A 26,235-nucleotide genomic window follows, 5' to 3' on the forward strand; every position below is an offset into this window, starting at 1 on the left:
AAAGAGAGAGACGGAGATAGAGAGAGACAAAGAGAGACAGAGGGAAAGTGACACAGAGAGAGAGAGAGAGAGAAAGAGAGAGAAAGAGACAGAGAGAAAGAGAGAGAGAGAGAGAGGCAGGCAGACAGACAGACAGACAGACAGACAGACAGAGAGGCATTATAGAAACTCTCTTGCAGAAGGATGGTCTCCAGGGACCTATTGAGTGATAACTCGGAATAACAAGAGGAACCATCTGCCTAACAGCTGAAACCACACTTTTATTTGGGTTAAGTGAAGAATGTTAGGTTGTTGGACACTGTGCCCGCTTGTGCAAGAGGAGATAGAAAGGAGGCATCAGCCTTGAGATCTGAAGAGACCTTCATTATATAGGTGTGAAAATGTGGATGGGGAGAATGTTTCTGATCTCAAGGAGTTCTCTAGAGTTTGGAGAACGAATGGAATGAGCTCAATAGAATAGAATGAGCTAAAAAGCCCACCTCAAGACATACAGTATTCATTGGTACTAGTCTTCATAAATATTCATTTGGTGAACATTTAATATATCCCTTTAATGATGAAATATACATATATTTACACACATATATATACAAACATATACGGAGAGAGAGAGAGAGAAAGAGAGAGAGGGATGGGGAACAGAGAGACATCTGTCTGTGAAACCCAGACATACACAGACACACAGACACACACTCTTGTTTATTAAGTACCAGAAGATACTCATAGTCTCAGAGGTAATGTGTCAAACTGCTATTTATGAAATAGAATTGTGAACATTGACCGATCACATTCTTCCATTCCTGCCATCACATTTCTATAAGGTCCTCATTTTAAGACCAAAACACACATGGACATACCAAGGAGGAAAGGGAAGAGAAAAGGTCACAATACTCCATGGGCTTACAATCAACCCAACTTACAGTGTACTGCATCTCTTATTCTTTTTTCCATGACAAGGATGTTGCAGCCGTAGCTCAAAAATATTGTGAGAACAGAAACAAAAGAAAGAGAAAAAGAAAGAAGAAGATGCCAATAGAAAGCTGTGTGTCTTCTGAATACGAGCAACTACACTAAAGTCTACTATGACTTCTTGTTGATCTGGAAGAGTCGCTTCTTTTTCTCTCCAAAGAAGACCAGCCTGAAAAAAAAGAATTGTTCTCTCAATCCGTTCATGTGAATGCAGAAAGTTTCATCAGAGAAAGGCCCAGAGGTTTTTCACACTTCCTCCTTTGTTTTCTCTCACTGTGTCCTTCGTGCACAGTAATATGTGGCTGAGTCTGCAGCTGTCAAGGACCTCATGGTCAAATAATACTCATTGCGGGAGGAATCGGCTGTCAAGGTGGTTCGGCTTTGGAGGGATGAGGCATAGTATGTCCTCCAATTATTATTAGCCCAGTCTATCTCTCCCACCCATTCCAATCCTTTTCCTGGAGCCTGGCGGATAAAATCCCAGTATGCATTTGTGATGGAGTCTCCTGTCACTTTGCACGTTAATTTGAAGGACCCTCCAGGGCTCACTGTTCCTGGCCCAGATTCCACAAGTTGGACAGAAGAGTGGACATCTAAAAGAATGACAAAGCAGGAATTAGAACACAACCTTGCTTTTGGTTTATCTCATTGTTCAGGTCTAGGTAGAAGATACTCACACCCAGGAGCGGCTACTAAGCAAAGAAGAAGAATGGCAAGATCCATTGGGGAGTCAGGGAAGCTCATTTCCTTTAGAGCAGTGACAGCTTTGGCTCTGTGATGCCCTTTTGTGATTATTTAAAGGAGAAACAGCTCAGTGGCTTCATTTGCATAGGATTTTCATGGGGTAGTTATAACAAGTTTATAAGATAGGAAGGTTAAGTCACTCGATCAGTCCTCCTATCCCAGAATTTTCTTTCGACTTTGGTATTCACATCTACAACCCCAACTATTTGTCCTGATCTAAGTTGAATAATAATAATAATAATAAATTTGGATTTATTAGCCGCTCCCTTTCCAGGTAGGACTCGGGGCGGCGTACAATGGAGCATAAAACAACAACACCAAACGTACATACATATACAACACACATACATACACGGAGGAGGAAATAAATTACATCAATAGACAGTTAAAAATCAGCTTTAAAATACCCCAATTGTAAAAACCCAAAAAATTAATATTTACGGACAGTTTAAAAACAGTTTGGAGGAATGGGAAGATTACGATTGCGATTGAGCCAGGCCGGATAATTGAAAGAGGTGGGTCTTCAGCTGTACACGGAAGGAGCGGAGGTCGGAAGTAATCCTGATGTCGCGGGGGAGGTCATTCCACAGGGCTGGGCCCATCACAGAGAAGGCTCTGCTCCTGGGTGTCGCCCCCCGACACTGTTTGGCGGACGGCACCCGGAGAAGTCCCTCTCTGTGTGCGCGAATTGGTCGTAGGGATGTGTGGGGCAGGATGCGATCCTGCATATAACTAGGCCCTGTGCCATGGAGCGCTTTAAAGATCATAATCAAAACCTTGAAACGCACTCGGTAGACCACAGGCAGCCAGTGCAGCTCGCGCAGGAGAGGTGTTACAGGGGAGTATCTAGTCCTCCCCATAATCACCCGCGCGGCCGCGTTCTGGACCAACTGTAGTCTCCGAGTGCATCTCAAGGGAAGCCCCATGTAGAGAGCATTGCAGTAATCCAGGCGAGACGTCACTAGCGCATGGGTGACTGTGCGTAGGGCATCCCGGTCCAATAAGGGGCGCAATTGGCACATCAGGCGGACCTGATGGAACGCCCCCCTTGCCACGGCTGTTACATGGTTGTCCATGGACAGCCGGGCATCCAGGAGGACGCCCAAATTGCGCACCTGTTCCATGGGGGCTAGTTGGACGCCCCCGATGGCCAGAGATGGAAGCACCTGGTTGAACCGGGAGGCCGGAAGCCACAGCCACTCCGTCTTGGAAGGGTTGAGTTTTAGTCGGTTACCATCCATCCAGACCCGTACGGCCTCCAGACACCGGGACATCATTTCGACGGCCTCATTGGGGTGGTTCGGAGTGGAAATGTATCATAAATTTATGATAGCATTACTAACATAAAGGCTAAGAAATATGGATGAAATGAGAGAGAAAGAGTCAGGAATGAGTAGATTAAGTAAATATCAACCTGTGTGGAGCATGAAATTGAAGCATGGAGCTCCTTACATGAAAATAGAGGAAGAGGCTCATTCCTAAAGACTGAATGTGTTGAATGATGACATGAAAAGAGATTCCAAATTAAAAAAAAACTTGTATATTGTTCCAAAGACAAATTTTGGAACTAATGTTTGAACTGGGCTGTTTTTGCTTGACTTCACATAAACTTCCTCTCACTGTTTTTCTCGCACAGTAATAGACCGCTGTGTCATCTGCTTTGAGGGTGATCATTTGCAGATACAGCTGGCTTTTGACATCGTCCCTGGAGATGGTGAAGCGGCCCTTCACTTTGTCAAAATACCTGAGGATCATATATATGCCCCCCATTCAAATCCTTTCCCTGGAGCCTCTCTCACCCAGTTCATAGGACAGTTGCTGAAGGTGAAACCAGAGGCTTGGCAGGAGAGACGGAGGGACTCTCCAGGTCTTCTCACATCCCCTCCAGACTCCACAAACTGGACCTTAGAATGGACACCTAGAATGAAAGATTATTTAATACCTGCTGGTAAACCCCAAAATACCTGAGGAATAACCCCTCTCTTTGGAAGGGAAAATAATACCTCTGAGGACAACTAACAAGAACATAAGGTTCAGCCAGAGTGCCATTATTGCTCGCTCATAAAATTGGAGGATTTTGTACTATTAGGAAAACATTCAGACAAGCACTCAACCTTCTGTCATTAGGAAAACAGGAAGATAAGATTCCTTTGAACAGGAAGCTGTCACTGAATTTACATAGCCCTCGGGATAAAAGAGGAATAGGGCGATTTGACCTTCAAAAGTGTCTTCAACCTTCTTTGCCTGAAAATGTCAGAGCATCTTTTAAAATATATATATTTCAACCCTTAAGAAACGTGTGAAGGACCAGGTTGATCATCTCAGAAGGAAAATCATGTCTTCAAAATTCAGTGTGCTGCTTTATTTGAACATTTTGGGAGCTTGAAAGCTGGTAGACAACTGAGTGTCTCGTTCTCTGCCTGGGCGAGTTTTAAGTCAAATTTAGTGGAACTATTAACCACGTTGGCAAGTAAAATAATTGAGTCAAAATTGAAATCGATATTGTCCGAGTCCCCTAAGTGGTCATCTATCAAGGATACAGTTTCTTACCCTGTAGCAATTTTTAGATGCTTCTCAATTTATTGTTATTATTGTAGTTTGTAATCCGAGGCATCCCTTAATTTTTCCTTCTCTCTCTCATGCTTCTAATTTACTTCTTTTAAACTAGAAGCAAAAAAATACGACTTAAACTTTTGTATTTGCTCTGCCTTCTGCAATAGGGGGGGACATGAGGCATCTTTTCCTGCCCTGATCAATAATGTAGAGCCATTCCCAATGGACAGAGGAATTCTTTAGTTCACTCTGTGCCAAGCCAAAGGTTCAGATATGTCGAAATCAACACATTAAATGGCTCTTGGGAGTAAATCGGAAATCATTGCGTGGTCTGAAAAGAGGTGTAATATGCGCCCACTGGAAGGACAACAGGATTATCAGGAGTTAGCCACTGAAGAGTGAATTAAACCATTCAAAACAGACCAGCCAATATCCAGTCCTACAGCCTCTCCAGCAGAAAATGATCGTTGATAACTATTTTGTGTTTGTTGTTGTTTCCACCGCTTGCACAACATTTTTACTTTTCTTCCAATGTCATTCCAATTCTTTTACTTCCGTTCCCTCCCTATCTCTTCCCTTCTCTTCTTTCCCCTCCTCTTCCCACTCCTCTCTTCTCTTGCCTTTCCTCTCCACTCCCCTCCTCTGCTCTCCTCCCCTTCCCTTCTAACTATTTTGTGTTTGTTGTTGTTTCCATTGCTTGCACAACATTTTCCCATCCCTCCCAATTCCCTTCTTTTCACCTCCCCTCCTCTCTTCCCCACACCTCCCTTTCCTTTCCTTTCTCTTCACTCCTCTTTTCCCCTTCCCTTCCTTGTCATTAGAAGTTTCTGTGTGACAATTCACCAACACACTGCTAGGTTTGATTCATGCAGTATATTTTTTTTTCATTTTTCTTTCACCCCCATCTGTAGTTATGAATAAATAAAGGCAGCAGTCGGTTAGCGAAGAGAGACGAACTGTTTCAAACATATCAAGCTTGGTCTGCAGATGAAAAGGGAAATAAAGGGAAAACATTTTATTTTAGAGCTATAAAGAGTATTATGAGAAAGTCTCCCAGGGAAGGAAGGTCTCCACAGACCTGTTCAGTGATGGTTCAATAGCAGCAGAGGAAAGGATCAGGCTAATAGAAGAAACCACACTTTCATTTGTGTTAAATGGAGAATTTCATTTTTTTAGACACTGCTGCCCTCTTCTGCCAAGCAGGTAGGTGTGATCCGTCAGGCTCAGAGTCAGAAGAGACCTTCAATATATAGGTTAGAAATTATGGATTGCAAATGTAATAATACAAATATATTTTTGTACAAATGCAACACAAATGTAACACAAATGTAACAAGGAAACATAAAAAAATGGCTTTCTGCCTGGATGGTCTCCTGGAGTGAGCCGAAGGACAGAAAGGGGAAGCAGTGTGTTCCCTCCCATATTTGGGCATACCAGGGGTTGTGACACAATATAATATATATATTTAGCTCTCATCAGCTAGCCATACCCTTACTGGGAATTGAACTTGGGCGGTATTACATATTAGGCAGTTGTATTAGCCACTAAGCCACAGGCTCTCCTCCTTTATAAGCTAAGGTTCAATTCCCAGTAAGGGTATGGCGTTTAGATATGAAAATATTTAATATACCCATTTAATTGGTAGAAACACTTTTTTCCTTGGTGCTAGAAGAGATGTATACTCTTAGATGTAATATGTAGTTGAGCCCAGATGTAAACACTATTAGTGAAGTAGATTCTTTGTGTTCCTAACATTTCACACCCATATTAAGCTTGTTTGAAACCAGTACACACTCAGGTTTACCGAGGACAAAGGGCAAAGGTTTACATGACTTTTAGGGCTTTTTAATCAACCTAACTAACAAGACATTGTATGTCTAAATCTTTGTCCATGACAATGATGTTGCAGCAGTTCTTGAGAAAACTGCAGAAGCAAAAGAAAGAGAAAAGAAAGAAGAAGCAAATAGCATGCTGTGTTCTGTTTCCAGTACCAGCAGCTACACTCAAGTCTAGGACTACTTCTTGCTGAGCTGGAATAGAAGTTTGTTCCACTCTGCAGAGAACAGAAACCTGAAAGAAGAGATAAATTATCTCAATCCATTCATGTGAATTCATAAAATTTCTTCAGGCAAAAGCCGGGGAGTTTTTCACACTTCCTCCTTTGCTTTCGCTCACTGTGTCCTTCGTGCACAGTAATATGTGGCTGAGTCTGCAGCTGTCAGGGACCTCATGGTCAAATAATATTCATTGCGGGAGTCATCGGCGGTCAAGGTGGTTCGGCTTTGCAGGGATGAGGCATATAATGTCCTCCACTTACTACCATCCCAGTCTATCTGGCCCACCCATTCCAATCCTTTTCCTGGAGCCTGGCGGATCCACGCCCAGTATGAATTTCTTATGGAGTATCCCGTCACTTTGCACGTTAATTTGAAGGATCCCCCAGGGCTCACTGTTCCTGGCCCAGATTCCACAAGTTGGACAGAAGAGTGGACATCTAAACAAATGACAAAGCAGGAATTAGAACACAACCTTGCTTTTAGTTTATCTCATTGTTCAGGTCTAGGTAGAAGATACTCACACCCAGGAGTGGCTACTAAGCAAAGAAGAAGAATGACAAGAGCCATTGGGGAGTCAGGGAAGCTCATTTCCTTTAGAGCAGTGACAGCTTTGGCTTTGTGATGCCCTTTTGTGTGTTTGTGATTATTTAAAGGAGAAACAGCTCAGTGGCTTCATTTGCATAGGATTTTCATGCGGAACTTAAAACCAGTTTATAAGATAGGAAGCTTAAGTCAATCAATCAGTCCTCCTATCCCAGAATTTTCCTTCGACTGTGGTATTCACATCCACAACCTCAACTATTTGTCCTGATTTAATTTAAGAAGGACTAGGGGAGACATGATAGCATTATTCCAATATCTCAGAGGTTGCCACAAAGAAGAGGGAGTCAAACTATTCTCCAAAGCACCTGAGGGTAGAACAAGAAGCAATGGGTGGAAACTGATCAAGGAGAGAAGCAACTTAGAACTGAGGAGAAATTTCCTGACAGTGAGAACAATTAATCAGTGGAACAGCTTGCCTCCAGAAGTTGTGAATGCCCCAACACTGGAAGTCTTTAAGAAGATGATGGATAGCTATTTGTCTGAAACGGTATAGGGTTTCCTGCCTAGGCAGGGGGTTGGACTAGAAGACCTCCAAGGTCCCTTCCAACTCTACTATTGTATTGTATTGTATTGTAAATAAATTTATGATAGCATTACTAACTTAAAGGCTAAGAAATATGGGTGAAATGAGAGAGAAAGTGTCAGGAATGAGTAGATTAAGTAAATATCAACCTGTATGGAGCATGAAATTGAAGCATGGAGCTCCCTAAATGAAAATAGAAGAAGAGACTCATTCCTACAGACTGAATGTTTTGAATGATGACATGAAGAGAGATTCCAAATTAAAAAAAAAACTTGTATATTGTTCCAAAGACAAATTTTGGAACTAATGTTTGAACTGGGCTGTTTTTGCTTCGCTTCACATACACTTCCTCTCACCGTTTTTCTCGCACAGTAATAGACCGCTGTGCCATCTGCTTTGAGGCTGTTCATTTGCAGATACAGATGGCTTTTGGCATTGTCCCTGGAGATGGTGAAGCAGCCCTTCACTTTGTCAAAATACCTGAGGATCATATATATCCCACCCATTCAAATCCTTTCCCTGGAGCCTCTCTCACCCAGTTCATAGGACAGCTGCTGAAGGTGAAACCAGAGGCTTGGCAGGAGAGACGGAGGGACTCTCCAGGTTTTCTCACGTCCCCTCCAGACTCCACAAACTGGACCTTCGAATGGACACCTAGAATGAAAGGTTATTTAATAAGACTTCCTGCTGGTAAACCCCAAAATAGTTGAGGAATAACCCCTCTCTTTGGAAGGGAAAATAATACCTCTGAGGACAACTAACAAGGACATAAGGTTCAGCCAGAGGGCCATTATTGCTCGTTCAAAAAATTGGAAGATTTTGTACTAATGGGAAAACATTCAGACAAGCACTCAACTTTTGGTCATTAGGAAAACAGGAAGATAAGATTCCTTTGAACAGGAAGCTGTCACTGAATTTACATAGCCCTCGGGATAAAAGAGGCAAAGGGCGATTTGACCTTCAAAAGTGTCTTCAACCTTCTTTGTTGACATGCCTGAAAATGTCACAGCTTCTTTTTAAAGTATATGTATTTTAACCCTTAAGAAAGGTATGAAGGACCAGGTTGACCTTGTCAGAAGGAAAACGATGTCTACAGAATTCAATGTGCTGTATTATTTGAACATTTTGGGAGCTTGAAAGCTGGTAGACAACTGATTGTCTCGTTCTCTGCATGGGCGAGTTTTAAGTCAAATTTAGTGGAACTATTAACCACGTTTGCAAGTAAAATAATTGAGCCAAAATTGAAATCGATATTGTCCGAGTCCCCTAATGGTCATCTATCAAGGATACAGTTTCTTACTCTGTAGCAATTTTTGATGCTTCTCAATGTATTGCTATTGTTGTAGTTTGTAATCCGAGGCATCGCTTAATTTTTCCTTCTCTCTCTCATGCTTCTAATTTATTTCTTTTAAACTAGAAGCAAAAAATATGACTTAAACTTTTGTATTTGCTCTGCCTTCTGCAATAGGGGGGGACATGAGGCATCTTTTCCTGCCCTGATCAATAATGTAGATCCATTCCCAATGGACAGATGAATTCTTTGTTTCTCTCTGTGCCAAGCCAAAGGTTCAGATATGTCGAAATCAACACATTAAATGGCCCTTAGGAGTAAATCGGAAATCATTGCGTGGTCTGAAAAGTGGTGTAATATGTGCCCACTGGAAGGACATCAGGATTATCAGGAGTTAGCCACTGAAGAGTGAATTAAACCATTCAAAACAGACCAGCCAATATCCAGTCCTACAGCCTCACCAGCAGAAAATGATGGTTGATAACTATTTTGTGTTTGTTGTTGTTTCAATCGCTTGCACAATATTTTTACTTTTCTTCCAATGTCATTCCAATTCTTTTGCTTTCCTTCTCTTCCATTCCCTCCCTTTCTCTTTCCTTCTCTTCTTTCCCCTCCCCTTCCCACTCCTCTCTTCTCTTGCCTTTCCTCTCCTCTCCCCTCCTCTGCTCTCCTCCCCTTCCCTTCTAACTATTTTGTGTTTGTTCTTGTTTCCATGGCTTGCACAACATTTCCCCATCCCTTCCAATTCCCTTCCCTTCACCTCCGCTCCTCTCTTCCCCACACCTCCCTTTCCTTTCCTTTCTCTTCACTCCTCTTTTTCCCTTCCTTTCCTCATCATGAGAAGTTTCTGTGTGACGATTCACCAACACACTGCTAGGTTTGATTCATGCAGTATATTTTTTTTTTCATTTTTCTTTCACCCCCATCTGTAGTTATGAATAAACAAAGAGGGCAGTTGGTCAGCGAAGAGAGACAAACTGTTTCAAAGATATCAAGCTTGGTCTGCAGATGAAAAGGGAAATAAAGGGAAAACGTTTTATTTTAGAGCTATAAAGAGTATTATGAGAAAGTCTCTCAGGGAAGGAAGGTCTCCAGAGAGATATTCAGTGATGGCTCAATAGCAGCAGAGGAAAGGATCAGGCTAATAGAAGAAACCATACTTTCATTTGTGTTAAATGGAGAATTTCATTTTTTTAGACACTGCTGCCCTCTTCTGCCAAGCAGGTAGATGTTATCCGTCAGGCTCAGAGTCTGAAGAGAACTTCAATATATAGGTTAGAAATTATGGATTGCAAATGTAATAATACAAATATATTTTTGTACAAATACAACACAAATGAACACAAACGTAACAAGGCAACATAAAAAAATGGCTTTCTGCCTGGATGGTCTCTTGGAGTGAGCCGAAGGACAGAAAGGGGAAGCAGTGTGTTCCCTCCCATAATTGGGCATACCAGGGGTTGTGACACAATATAATATATATATTTAGCTTTCATCAGCTAGCCATACCCTTACTGGGAATTGAACCTGGGCGGTATTACATATTAGGCAGTTCTATTAGCCACTAAGCCACAGGCTCTCCTCCTTTATCAGCTAAGGTTCAATTCCCAGTAATAGTATGGCATTTAGATATGAAAATATTTAATACACTCATTTAATTGGTAGAAACACTTTTTTCCTTGGTGCTAGCAGAGATTCAAACTCTTAGATGTAATATGTAGTTCAGCCCAGATGTAAACACTATTAGTGAAGTAGATTCTTTGTGTTCCTAACATTTCACACCCATATTAAGCTTGTCTGAAAACCAGTACACACTCAGGTTTACCGAGGACAAAGGGCAAAGGTTTACATGACTTTTAGGACTTTTTAATCAACCTAACTAACAAGACATGGTATCTCTAAATCCTTGTCCATGACAATGATGTTGCAGCCAGTTCTTGAGAAAACTGCAGAAACAAAAGAAACAGAAAAGAAAGAAGAAGCAAATGGCATGCTGTGTTCTGTTTCCAGTACCAGCAGCTACACTCAAGTCTAGGACTACTTCTTGCTGAGCTGGAATAGTAGTTTGTTCCACTCTGCAGAGAACAGAAACTGGAAAGAAGAGATAAATTATCTCAATCCATTCATGTGAATTCATAAAATTTCTTCAGGCAAAAGCCGGGGAGTTTTTCACACTTCCTCCTTTGCTTTCTCTCACTGTGTCCTTCGTGCACAGTAATATGTGGCTGAGTCTGCAGCTGTCAGGGACCTCATGGTCAAATAATACTCATTGCGGGAGGAATCGGCTGTCAAGGTGGTTCGGCTTTGGAGGGATGAGGCATAGAATGTCCTCCACTTACTACCAACCCAGTCTATCTGGCCCACCCATTCCAATCCTTTTCCTGGAGCCTGACGGATCCACACCCAGTATACATTTGTGATGGAGTCTCCTGTCACTTTGCAAGTTAATTTGAAGGATCCTCCAGGGCTCACTGTTCCTGGCCCTGATTCCACAAGTTGGACAGAAGAGTGGACATCTAAACAAATGACAAAGCAGGAATTAGAACACAACCTTGCTTTTGGTTTATCTCATTGTTCAGGTCTAGGTAGAAAATACTCACACCCAGGAGCGGCTACTAAGCAAAGAAGAAGAATGGCAAGATCCATTGGGGAGTCAGGGAAGCTCATTTCCTTTAGAGCAATGACAGCTTTGGCTCTGTGATGCCCTTTTGTGTGTTTGTGATTATTTAAAGGAGAAACAGCTCAGTGGCTTCATTTGCATAGGATTTTCATGGGGAACTTAAAGCCAGTTTATAAGATAGGAAGCTTAAGTCACTCGATCAGTCCTCCTATCCCAGAATTTTCCTTCAACTGTGGTATTCACATCTAAAACCTCAACTCTTTGTCCTGATTTTAGTTAAATAAATTTATGATAGCATTACTAACTTGAAAGCTTAGAAATATGGGTGAAATGAGACAGAAAGAGTCAGGAATGAGTAGATTGAGTAAATATCAACCTGTATGGACCATGAAATTGAAGCTTGGAGCTCCTTACATGAAGATAGAAAGAGAGGCTCATTCCTACAGACTGAATGTGTTGAATGAAGACATGAAGAGAGACTCCAAATTTAAAAAGTTGTATATTGTTCCAAAGTGAAATTTCAGAACCGGTTTTTTAACTGGGCAGTTTTTGCTTGGCTTCACTTATACTTCCTCTCACTGTTTTTCTCTCACAGTAATAGACCACTTTGTCATCTGCTTTGAGGTTATTCATTTGCAGATACAGCTGACTTTTGGCATTGTCCCTGGAGATGGTGCAGCATCCCTTCACTTTGTCAGCGTAGTAAAAATTTGAAGACCATATATGTGCCACCCATTCCGTTCCTTTCCCAAGAGCCTGTCTCACCCAGCTCATCTCAAAGCTGCTGAAGGTGAATCCAGAGGCTTGGCAGGAGAGACGGAGGATCTCTCCAGGTCTTCTCACTTCCCTTCCAGACTCCACCAACTGGATTTCAGATTGGACACCTAGGAAAAAAGGTTGTTTTATAAGACTTCCTGCAAGTAAACACAAGATCCTGAGGAATAAGCCCTCTCTTTGGCAGGGAAAATAAAACCTTGAGGACATGAGATTCAGCCAGAGTGCCATTATTGCTTCTTCAACAGGAGGATTTTTACTGATGGGAAAACATTCAGACAAACACTGACCATTCAGTTGTTAGCCAATGAGAAAAAATGTTCAGCCATTCAAAACAGACAAGCCCATACAATGTCCTACAGGTTATGATGGTTGATAAGTATTTTCTGTTTGTCCAACTGCTATTTATGAAATAGAATTGTGAACATTGACCGATCACATTCTTCCATTCCTGCCGTCACATTTCTACATGGTCCTCATTTGAAAACCAAAACACACGTGGACATACCAAGGAGGAAAGGGGAGAGAAAAGGTCACAATACTCCATGGGCTTACAATCAACCCAATGTACAGAGTCCTGCGTCTCTTACTCTCTTTTCCATGACAAGGATGTTGCAGCCGGACCTTGAAAATATTGCGAGAAAGGAAACAAAAGAGAGACAGACAGACAGAGAGACACAGACAGAAAGACAGAGGGGCAGAGGAAGAGAGAGAGAGATAGAAATATAGAGAGGCATTATAGAAACTCTCTTGCAGAAGGATGGTCTCCAGGGACCTATTGAGAGATAACAAGGAAGAACAAGAGGAAACCAGGAAACCATCTTCCTAACAGCTGAAACCACACTTTTATTTGGGTTAAGTGAAGAACGTTAGGTTGTTGGACACTGTGCCCACTTGTGCAAGAGGAGATAGAAAGGAGCCATCAGGCTTGAGATCTGAAGAGACCTTCATTATATAGGTGTGAAAATGTGGATGGGGAGAATGTTTCTGATCAGAGGTTCTCTAGAGTTTGGAGAACGAATGGAATGACCTCAATAGAATAGAAAGAGCTAAAAAGCCCACCTCAAGACGTACAGTATTCATTGGTACTAGTCTTCATAAATATTCATTTTGGGAACATTTAATATATCCCTTTAATGATGAAATATACATATATTTACACACATATATACAAACATATACGGAGAGAGAGAGAGAGAGAGAGAGAGAGAGAGAGAGAAACAGACAGACATGTGTGTGTGTAACACAGAGACACACACAGACACAAATGCACACACTCTTGTTTATTAAGTACCAGAAGATGCTCATAGTCTCAGAGATAATGTGTCAAACTGTTATTTATGAAATAGAATTGTGAACATTGACCGATCACATTCTTCCATTCCTGCCATCACATTTCTATAAGGTCCTCATTTTAAGACCAAAAGACACATGGACATACCAAGGAGGAAAGGGAAGAGGAAAGGCCACAAGATTCATTGGGCTTACAATCAACCCAACTTGTAGAGTACTGCGTCTCTTATTCTTTTTTTCCATGACAAGGATGTTGCGGCCGGACCTCGGAAATATTGTGAGAACGGAAACAAAAGAAAGAGAAAAAGGAGAAAGAAGATGCCAATAGAAAGCTGTGTGTCTTATGAATACGAGCAACTACACTGAAGTCTAGTATGACTTCTTGTTGATCTGGAAGAGTAGCTTCTTTTTCTCTCCAAAGAAGAGCAGCCTGAAAAAAAAAAAGAATTGTTCTCTCAATCCATTCATGTGAATGCAGAAGGTTTCATCAGAGAAAGGCCCAGAGGTTTTTCACACTTCCTCCTTTGCTTTCTCTCACTGTGTCCTTCGTGCACAGTAATATGTGGCTGAGTCTGCAGCTGTCAGGGACCTCATGGTCAAATAATATTCATTGCGGGAAGAATCGGCTGTCAAGGTGGTTCGGCTTTGGAGGGATGAGGCATAGAATGTCCTCCAATTATTACTAGACCAGTCTATCTGGCCCACCCATTCCAATCCTTTTCCTGGAGCCTGGCGGATCCACCCCCAGTATGCATTTGTGATGGAGTATCCTGTCACTTTGCACGTTAATTTGAAGGATCCTCCAGGGCTCACTGTTCCTGGCCCAGATTCCACAAGTTGGACAGAAGAGTGGACATCTAAACGAATGACAAAGTAGGAATTAGAACACAACCTTGCTTTTGCTTTATCTCATTGATCGGGTCTAGGTAGAAGATACTCACACCCAGGAGCGGCTACTAAGCAAAGAAGAAGAATGGCAAGATCCATTGGGGAGTCAGGGAAGCTCATTTCCTTTAGAGCAATGACAGCTTTGGCTCTGTGATGCCCTTTTGTGTGTTTGTGATTATTTAAAGGAGAAACAGCTCAGTGGCTTCATTTGCATAGGAGTTTCATGGGGTAGTTTTAACCAGTTTATATGATAGGAAGTTTAAGTCACTCGATCAGTCCTCCTATCCCAGAATTTTCCTTTGACTGTGGTATTCACATCTACAACCCCAACTATTTGTCCTGATTCAATTTAAATAAATCTATGATAGTATTACTACCTTAAAGGCTAAGAAATATGGGTGAAATGAGAGAGAAAGAGTCAGGAATGAGTAGATTAAATAAATATCAACCTGTGTGGAGCATGAAATTGAAGCATGGAGCTCCTTACATGAAAATAGAAGAAGAGGCTCATTCCTACAAGCTTAAATTCATTATAGGACTAAGTCCACAAGTAGAACTTTGACCGTGGTTTCAAATCCGCAACATCAGCTAGTTGCCCTGATTTAATGTCAAGTAAAATTTGGACTATTGTATCTGAACTGCTTAAATCTGATGGCCAACATGATCTTCTAGCTCTCCAGATTTTAGCAAAGCCAAATATAGCTCCCTGATGAATTACATAGGTTTCATTTGCTACCGTCCTGATGTCTTGCCTTTCCTTGTGTCATGCGTGCCTCATTCAACATCCAAGAAAGAAAACCCCCAGCTCCATAGATTTAGAGAAAAGATACTTTTACTGGATATAAAATGAAAACAGCAAAAGTGAAACAAGATCTCAAGCAAACAGGTGTGGACTTGTACATATCAAGCATTTACCCAAATTCCTCCCCCAGTTACCCTGGCCTAATGTCTAATCTCCAACCCTCAAGAGTGTCATGGTGGATGCATCTTCAGCTGGCCTCATCCAGCTGGTCTGCAGAGACGGTTGACCTTGACCAAACCCACACACGAGCCTTCAGCAGGCACAGAAAATGATGAGAACAAAACTCCCTCTTTCAAGATGTCTCCACCAGCATGATTTCCCTCCCAAATACCATGAACCCTCTCCCTCCCCATTACTGTGGCAGCCAATAGCAAGCAAGTGATATAGAGGCTGACACCTTGCCTATTTATATTTAGTGAAAAAATGTAGAGTGGATGCAGAAATGGGTCTATACCAATGGTGGGTTTCATTTTTCTTTACTACCGGTTTGCTCGTGCATTTGCAGAAGCATCCGGGAAGGTGGGTGGAGCCTCCTGCCACTGCTACTACCCATTCACCTGATCCAGGCTGAACCAGGAGCAACCCATCTCTGGTCCATACTCTATGATACATAAAGAACAACTTCAACTTATTATCTCATGTATCTACCAAGTTTGAAGTGTATCTTCCAGTTCTTCACGCTGGAGTAGAAAATTCTATGCAAACCCTAGTGCAGAAGAAGAAATGTTGTTCACTGCACCTTGGACATGTCTTCTTCTTGGGCCAGGCTAAAGATTAGGGCTCATGTCTTCATGGAGAGTCCAGAGGAGGAGAGAAGCAAGGTAGGAAAGTGGCTTGCAGTGGAAGACAAATTTTATCCTGTTAGTTTTCCCATAGCCAAAGCAAGATCTAAGAACTGGCACCAAAGGACCTGTTTCTCCATTGCATCTCTTTCAACGTCTTTCTTCAAGTTTTTTTTTTTTGTTAATTCCAAAATGTTTATGAGTTGAAATCATCTCAACATTCATAATTTTCCCAGGCTTCCTTTAAAGTCCGGTGTGCTGAGGACATGCATTCACTGGCAGTCAGCAGTCCAATTTAGAAGAAAATGTTTGAACGACAAGAAATTGAATGGACTTTGTATAGAGGTAGCTGTTCTGACCCCCCTCTTCGTAAACCAAAACACTCCAAGACAAGAATACTGCTAGACAATTTATTCACAGTAAATTAACACACTGACTAGACCTTGGCAGCAATCCAGACTTCCAAGATAATTGAGGCACGAGAACGCTTGTCCAGCGTTGGTAGATAAGTTGAACTCTGCAACCAGCCTCCAGGAAAGTCCCTCCTTAAGTACTATCTTGAGAGGAGACTAATTACAACCACCTGGATCCAAATATCTTCTGTATCTGCGTAGTTGTTTTCTACGTCTATCAGCCCTTCGTTGCGAGCATCCAAGATCAACTCCCTTGTCTCTTCCCCACTGCTCCAAGCCATGACGTCCGGAGCACACTCTCTTTGGCTTTCACCACTGCTCCATGCCTCAGGCGCCTCCTGGTGGCCAACCAGCCTCTCTGATCCCTGCTTGGAGTCGGAACCCTGTCCAGGGTCCTCCACATCTTCCAGAGCCTACTCATAAGGCCCCTCGCTGTCAAAGTCTGGTTGCAGCTCCAACAGCTCCTGCTGGCCCACAACAGGTAGCCCTCTATCTTGTGTCCATCATTAGCTTCATTTCTTCTTTCTTTGCTAAGAAGTTACTATATCATCATCATCATCATCATCATCATCATCATCATCATCATCATCATCATCTTTTAACGACCACATAATCGCTTGAGGGGTGGAGTCTTGGCAACAGAATGGAGCTAGCAGAGTGTTTAATGGCCAGATGCCCTTCCTGTCGCCAATGTGCCAATTGTTCAGCAGATATATTTTCATTGTGCCTAGAGAGAGAGAGATCTGCCTCTACATAGGATCGAGCTCATAGCCTCCTGATTGTGAGTTGAGTGATCCACCTCACAATCAGGAGGCCACTGCACCACTCCTAGGCCATGGCACCACTCCTAAGAAGTTACTCAAAGCACTGAATGTAACCAAGTTCAACACTTTTGAATTTGGTGTGGATGTTGGTGTTGCAGTCTTTGTTGTCTCAACTAAAACTAACCCAAAGGCCATCCTGGGGATTATTCAACCAAAATGGACTGTGAGATAAATAATATTTTGAAAAAAATTCTGGTCCAAAAGTTATCGGAGTTGTTGGAGCAAACTCATCTGATTGCATCATCATTAAGTCAACCCCCACGTGTTTTTTTTTTCCTAAACATACATGAAAGAAAAACAAAAAGGCTTACTCCCTTTCCTGCTGCAGAGGGGCCTAGTTTGCCTGAGTAGTAATTATCCAGCTTGCAATTATCCGAGGTCATTCGTTCGCCCTGTTGACTTCACCCAAGGGACTGCTAGACGGCATCAAAAAAAAAAAAACATGAATGCATAAGCGATATTAGCAAGGAACTATAAAACCTTTGTTTTGCACAATTGCAGGCTAAGGAAGGACACAGAAGAAGGCAGAGTTCTATCCGGTTGTCCACTGTAGATTTCTCCAATTCATTTAAGCAATTATTGCCTTATCTCTGCATTGCTTGAAGTCTAAGGAGTATTTTTTTCAAAGCTGGGCTATCCTCAGTTATACTCTTTTTTCCCCTTTGCTACAGTTGTGGAGTCGGTTGTCCGATGTCGTAGCTTTCTCATGTTTGCAAAGCTCTCAACATACAGATGGGCTGGAAACTGCCTCTGTCTAGAGTGATACGGAATCAGATGTTCGTGTTAACCATACTCGCACTCCTTCCGTCTTATGGGAGAGCTAAAGCAGACACCAAGAAGTGCTCTAGCAAAGAATCCTTTCTTGTTCCACATGAGTGGTACCAGCCTGGGAAGTTCCTGATTGGTGGGATAGTTTCTCACATCTTAAACGTATATTTCCAATATACTTTTGAAGACGCTCCTTCTAAGAAACTAAAGGATGAGCTTCCGCTGTAAGTATTTCTCGCTTGCTTCCTAGTCTTCTCCTCTGCAATCAGTGCCACTCACTCTCTTTAAGGGAGATAGCTAACACCTTGAATTGGATCTGGAAAACAACTGGCATCCATATAGCAAATGTATTATATGTCATCTATATCTACCATCTCTGTCTCTCTGTCTATCTCTCTCTCTCTCTCTCTGTCTCTGTCTCTGTCTATCTCTGTCTCTCTCTCTCTCTCTCTCTCTCTCTCTCTCTCTCTCTCTCTCTCTCTCTCTCTCTTAATTTTTTATTTTATTTTAATACAAACAATCCATCTTTCATTAAACAGTGTGCCATTGGGTACAAATGACTTGTGCAATAATAATTAAAATTTACATACTCATTATTCATCTGCTCATGACCTAATACTGATATACGTAACGTATCTGATACTATAACAATCCTCTTCTTAAGTTATTTACAGAATAACAGAGTTGGAAGGGACCTTGGGGGTCTTCTAGTCCAACCCCCTGCCTAGGCAGGAAACCCTACACCACTTCAGTCAAATGGTTATCCAATATCTTCTTAAAAACTTCCAGTGTTGGAGCAATCAGAACTTCTGGAGGCACTGATTAATTGTTCTAACTGTCAGGGAATTTCTTGTTCTACCCTCAGGTGCTTTGGAGAATAGTTTGACTCCTTCTTCTTTGTCACAAACTTTGATATATTTAATTCTGTTACTATATTTCACTAATCCACTTTCATTTCTAACTTTCATATTTGTTCTCTAAACACCGGTAGACTAGTTCCCATATACTATACTATTCATTTTGCTGCTTCTCTTTAATTGCAAGTGTTAACCTATTCATTTCTGCACATTCTAATATTTTCCTAATCACATTCTCATCTGTAGGAATCTCTTCACTTTTCCAGTGTTGTGCCAATACAATCCTGGCTGTTGTTGTTACATGAATAATCAAATATACATTTTCTTTATTATACATTTCCGGCAAAATCTCCAGCAAAATTATTTGCACTGCAAAAATATATGAGCAGCTAAGAGCTAGTCAGTCATTCAATGGCATAAAAGAGCAGAGGGCTGTCCTATCTTCTTTCTACCATTAGTAGTTATTTTACACCTTAGAGTTAGTAGCACTTGTTTGCTCTTTAACTTCCACATTAAACAAGACACATAAGGAGAATAATGAAGGTAGAAGGAAATTAAGGTAACGCATGGGAGAGATTGCAAGAGGCCAATGGTTCTTTGCTTTTTAAATTGGAATCACAATAAATAGTTATGAAAGGAGAGCTCAGCACATCTGGGCAAAAGAGGAAGGATACATTTTAAGTTTTTGGGAGTTATCATATATCTTATACTAAGCATTAACATTTAAGCATCACCCTCATATAAACCGTATAAATCATATAAACCAGAAAAATAATGTCTTTATTTCATGCATAGAGTAGACAGCAATGTTGTAGTTGAATTGTATGACATCCATGATAAGTGGAACTCTCTTAGCCAATACATTATCTAGTTTTTCAATCTGATTCTATTTATATTTCTGAGATGCAGGAAGAATAGGAATTGACTATTGAATAATACTGATGGTAGAAGGCAAACTGTACAAAACCGTATGTGTAAAATGAAATATTTTGTGAGTTACATGAAGTTTTGCCAATCTTAATGACAAAGAAGACAACAACAACAACAATACAGAGAAAAATTCTAAATAGAAAAATATGCCTTAGTTTTTAGAATAGGATAGGATAGGATAGGATAGGATAGGATAGGATAGGATAGAATAGAATAGAATAGAATAGAATAGAATAGAATAGAATAGAATAGAATTCTTTATTGGCCAAGTGTGATTGGACACAAAAGGAATTTGTCATTGGTGCAGATGCTCTCAGTGTACATAAAGAAAAATAAAATAGAATACATTCATCAAGAATTATAAGATACACCACTTATCATACAGCAAGAATCATAGATCTTACTGGAGGTTTTTAAGAATGGTCTCCTGCTTGAGCAGGGAGTTGGACTAGAAGATCTCCAAGGTCCCTTCCAACTCTTTTATCCTATTAGTTAGCTACAAACCAACCTATTTTATTAGCTTGCAGTTCTGTACTTGGAGTATTCTCTAATCACTTTTGTGATTATTTTTTCCTAAGCCTTTAGAATTTTCTTCTATTCTAATGAAGGAGCTGATAAGGGTCGGTGGGAAGATTTCCAATTAATTGTGCCTTATTTAAATCTGAGCCATGCAGGAAGGTGGCAATAGGAGGGCATGCATTGGAGATTAAATTCACCAAAGATGTATAATATTTTTGTTTGTAGTATGTTGCCAAAGTTCTACCAACACCTCCTGGCTCTGGCCTTTGCTGTGAATAAGATCAACCAGGATCCAACGATCTTGTCGAATCTCACCCTTGGCTTCCACATCTATGACACTCATTTTGATTCAAGGATGACCTATCGGATCACTTTGGACCTGCTTTTCAAGTCACAAGTGTTTCTCCCCAATTACAAATGTGATCCTCACAGAAGACATATAGCACTCATTGGGGGAATAAGCCCTGATGTCTCCTCCTATGTGGCAGACATCTTAAGTCTGTACAAGATTCCACAGGTAAGATCTGTGCACATCAATAGAGCAGTTCTATCATTTTGGTACAGTAACTGGTTTTCTGAAAGTGAGTCTCACATTCTCAAAAAAGTGGAAGTGAATGCAGAAAGGGGAAAAGCTCCTAGAGATTGGAAGAGATGCGAGCATAAAGTAGGATATCTTGCCAATAACAAAATAGATAGATGATAGATAGATAGATAGATAGATAGATAGATAGATAGATAGATAGATGTTTGAATGATATTGATGATAGATGGATAGATGGATGGATGGATGGATGGATGGATGGATGGATAGATAGATAGATAGATAGATAGATAGATAGATAGACAGACAGACAGACAGACAGACAGACAGACAGACAGACAGACAGACAGATATATGATGGTTGAAAGATAGATAAATGATAGATGATAGATAATAGACGATAGATAGATAGATAGATAGATGGATGGATGGATGGATGGATGGATGGATGGATGGATGGATAGATAGATAGATAGATAGATAGATAGATGATAGATAGATAGATAGATAGATAGATAGATAGATACTCAAATCCAAACTTTTGGCACAATTTCCAGTGACTAATTTTAGCAACGAGGTCATGGCGTTATAGGTAGTCAGTTTGTGAAATTTTGCTGCACCCGCTGATCACGTGGTCGACTGTCTCATCTTTCTCATTACAGAGGCGACATTTGCTGTTGGTGGTAACATGTTGAATTTTTGCCTTCATGCAGTTTGTGGCTAAGGCTTGTTCTTGAGCTGCCAAAATAAAGCCTTCTGTTTCTTTTTTCAGTACTCCTGATCTTAACCAGTTCCAAGTTGGTTTTTGGTCAGCTTTGCCTTCAATACTTTTCAAGTATTGGCTATGAATAGCTTTGCTTTTCCAATTTTCAGCTCGCTTCTCAATTACTTCTTTCTTATGTTCAGCTTTTAACTTAGTTGTCTTCAAAAGGCCTCCTTTATTTACTTCCTTAATCATTGGTTCTTCACTTTTCTGGATGTAAACATTCAAGCTGTGTCTTTCTTCTTCCACTTATTATTATTATTCAATTGTATCACAGCGGCCAGTTGTTTGGCATTGATTAATAGTCGGGCCCCATCCAGGGGCCTAGGACGTCGCAACGTATTTTCGTAATATACGTGCGGATCCAAGCAGTGCAGCTTTTTGCATTTGACTGATGGTGATTTTGTCAAGTTTTAACTGTTTTAAATTTGACGAACTGAATGCCATTTCTGCAAACACCAATGAGTTCTACTCCAATCCGAAAGTCAATGCCCTTGTTGTCTATGGTGAAACTCTAACCATAATGTGGCTCAGCACTGCATTATTTTTGGCGGGTGTTAACTATACTGAGAAGGTGTGGATTATGACGGGTCAGATTGATTTTGCTTCAACCGTAGTCTCAAGGGATTGGAAATATGAGATATTCCAAGGTACCCTTCTTTTTGCAATCCACTCCACCGAGCACAGAGAGTTTCAGACCTTCCTTCAGAATATAAAACCAGCCAAGGCACAGCTTGATGACTTTTTCAAGGAATTCTGGGCACAAGCCTTTGGTTGCTCCGTTCCAGATCCCGAGGACCTAACAGAGGCTCAGACATTTTGCAGTGGGACAGAATCCTTGAGGGATCTTCCAGGGATTCTGTTTGAGATGGTCATGACAGGCCATAGCTACAGCATCTACAATGCAGTCTTTGCTGTGGCCCAGGCATTACACAAACTGGATTTATCTAGACCCAAACATAGAGCAGTCGGGATTACGAGACATCTTGAAGAGATAAACCCTTGGCAGGTAATGTTCCCAGGATGAGCAAAATGTATGTATGATATGAAAGAGTCACAAACCAAATAGCATCCGAAAGTAAATCAGAGTCTGAGGCAAAAGTTTCCTGAAAGTTCCAATGTATTAAGAGAGCCATGTTGGCACATCTGGGAAAACCTGAATCTGAAAGCTTACAGGTTTTCCCACCCAGTTGAAAGTTAAAAATCCTGCCCCGACACCCATAAGTCCATCTCATGGCCCAACCTTCCAATCTGCCATGAAGACAGAGTTCATCCCTCCAATTCCTTCCAGGTGTAGAGACAAAGGATGACCTTGAGTTTCTAAGAAGAATGTTATTATGGCTACATGTCATCCAATTCTGTATAATCCCCCCCTCCCATTTTCCCACAATAGAAAATGAATAGCAGAAAGTGTGGCAAGCCTGAAGTCCAAAAGAAAAGATGGCTTGCAGGCCGGACAGTGAGGTTAGGATGCTGGGCTGACAATTAGCAAGCTTGCGTTTGAGACCCAGTTGCTGCCGCAGAATGGCACGAGTCCCCATCACACTCTCCAGCTCCTGCCTACCCAGCATTTTGAGATTGGACAACCATCAGTAAACATTTCAATACCAATTCAGTGGGAAACTTAAGGGGGACATGACAAGAACTCCCTGGGCAATGGCGATGTCTCCATTCAATCCTTTCAACCTAGAAGTGGTGAAGCACTTCCTATAGAACTGTACAGGTAAAGGTTTCCCTTGCACATATGTGCTACTCATTCCTGACTCTAGGGCAGCAATGGTGAACCTTTTTTGGCTCGCGTGCCACAAGTGGGGGGAGCGCAGCATGCCGCACCCATAATGCAACGCGCAACACCCCCAGTGCGCATGCACGCACAATGCGCGACACCCCCCCCCAATTTTTACATGCTTTTTTAGCCCTCCCCAGGCTCCAGAGGCTTATAGGAGCCTGGAGAGGGCGAAAAGAGCCTCCCCCACCCCCCCGGAGGCCCTCCGGAGGCTTCAGGGACTGTCCGGAGGCTTCCCTGAAGCCTTCGGAGCGCTCAAAAGGATCCTCCGAGCAAACCGGAAGTGACTTCTGGGTTGCTCGGAGGGTCGCTTTAAGCGCTCCGAAGGCATCAGGGAAGCTTCCGGATGATCCCTGAAGCCTTCAGAACGCTTAAAAACACCCTCCGAGCAACTTTGCTTGGAGGGTTGTTTTAAGCATTCCGCAGGCTTCCAGGAAGCCTCCGGACAGTCCCTGAAGCCTCTGGAGGCCCTCTGGGAGGGTGGGGAGGCTCTTTTTGCCCTCCCCAGGTTCCTATAAAGCCTCTGGAGCCTGGGGAGGGTGAAAAATGGCTTTTAAAAAGGTGAACTCAGCTGGCCAACGAGCGCATGCGTGCTGGCCAGCTGATAGGGCAGCACCTCGCATGCCCTGACAAATGGATCCACGTGCCACCTGTGGCACGCATGCCATAGGTTCGCCATCACTGCTCTAGGGGGTGGTGCTCATCTTTGTTTTAAAACTGAAGAGGCAGCGCTGTCCGAAAACGTCTCTGTGGTCATGTGGCCGGCATAACTAAACACCGAAGGCGCACGGAACGCTGTTACCTTCCCACCAAAAGTGTTTCCTATTTTTTCTACTTTCATTTTTTATGGACTTTCAAACTGCTAGGTTAGCAGAGGCTGGGAGAAGTAACGGGAGCTCCCTCCATTACGCGGCTCTAGGGTTTCGAACCGCTGAACTGCCGACCTTTCTTATCGACAAGTTCAGTGTCTTAGTCACTGACTCTATCCTGTACTCTGTACTCTGTAGTATTTCCAATTCTGAAGATGAGCAAAATCATTTCATTCACTTTCACAAGTATCCTTTTTTTAAAGAAGAATTTTTTTTTAAAAAAAAAAGTCTTCATATCTGGCCAAGAATCAGAAGTTATTTTTTTTTTAAATGTAAAAAGTAGAATGTATGGATTCAGGCATTGAGGTCGAGATTTCTGCATACATCGTTCTTGAAAGTTTGATTCAGCTCCTTACATTGTGAGAGTTGATTCTCTTATTCTATTATTGCCCTGGTCCAGTCACTGAATCTTCTGTAGGGGGCAAACAAGATGAAAAAGGAATCCAAAAGCTGTTCGAAAAACAATGTGGTAGCAGAAATATATGTTAAATCCAGAGGGGTGAGAAAGAATCACAAAGAGACATACCCAACTGACTCAGGTTAAAAGGGGAGAAAGGGAAGACACCGGGAGCAGCAATAAGAATAGAGTTGGAAGGGGCCTTGGAGGTCTTCTAGTCTAACTCCCTCCTCGAGCAGAAGTGCCTCTACCGGTATTGGCAAACCTTTTCAGTACCAAGTGCTGAAACGGGAGCAGTCGGGGGGAGCTCCCGAAACTGGAAGAGCAACTCTGCAGTGTGCGGGTGAGGCAGAAACCGGAAGAGCTCAACATGCATGTGCTGGGAAGCTGAGCCTCCGGTTTCTGGCTGGTCATTGGGACTTCTGGTTTCTGGCAAGCATGCACATGCAAAGACCAGCTGGCCAGCACGCATGCACAGACCAAAAAGGAGAAGCTCAGCTTCCCGGCTGCTTTTCTGGTGCTCCCATGCACACGAAGGCCAGCTGGCTGGGATGCATGTGTGAGCCAGAACCCGGAAGAGCAATGGGTGATAGCTGGCATGCCCAGAGAGATGGCTCTGTGTGCCACTTCCGGCATGCCTACCTTAGGTTCTCCCTGTACCATTTCAAATAGGTGACTGTACAGTCCTTTCTTAAAAACTTCCAATGATGAAGCACCTACAACTTCTGAAGGCAAGGTGTTCCACCGGCTAATCGTTTCCACCATTAGGAAGTTAATCCTTAATTCAGGTTGCTTCTCCCTTTGATTAGTTTCCATCCATTGTTTCTTGTCTCGCCTTCTGGTGCCTTGGAAAACAAATTGACCCCCCTCTTCTTTGTAGCAGCCTCTCAAACATCGGAATACTGCTATCATGTCCCTGGTCCTTCTTTTCTCCAGACTGGCCATATCTAATTCCTTCAACCATTCTTCATATATTTTTCTCTCCCTGCCCTTCATTATCTTAGTTTCTCTTTGTTGCCCTTTTCCTAATTTCTAAGATGTCGTTTTCACAGCTCCTGTAAAGTGTATTATATCTCAATAGTATATAACTCTAGTTATTTCCATATCTGATATACCATGGAGAATTAAAATCATGATCTATAATCCATTGCTGTGTGGAGTCTGGGCAACTGAATGGAGCTGAGTGATTGCTGGCCAGATGCCTTTCCTGTCACCAATACGGAGTTATATTCAGCAGATATATTCTCATTCTGCCCCCAGAGAGAAATATCTGCCTCTACCTAGGATTGAACTCACAGCCTCCTGATTGTGAGGTGACAGCTCTGCCTCCAGGCCACCACACCACTCACTATGAAGAATTAAAATACTTATATAAAATGAGGAAGAAGAGCTACAGCTCTAAAATAACAAGAACAAGGGTGACAAATGGCAAGGACAATATTTGTGTGTATTTACTCTTAGTTTTAGTCGTGAAAGGACCCGTTCTCTCTATCTGTTTCTTGCTTTGTTCCTCGTTATCTTCTTAGCTCCACCACTTCCTTCAGACCCTTTCACTGAACAGCACAGATGGAGAAGCGGTGTCCTTTAATGAGAATAAGGAGATGGGATCTGGATTTGATATAATCAACCTGCTTATTTTCTCCAATAACTCTTTTCATAAAGTAAAGGT

The sequence above is a fragment of the Natrix helvetica genome (assembly GCF_964273705.1).
Source record: "Natrix helvetica genome assembly, chromosome: Z".
NCBI lineage: Eukaryota > Metazoa > Chordata > Lepidosauria > Squamata > Natricidae > Natrix > Natrix helvetica.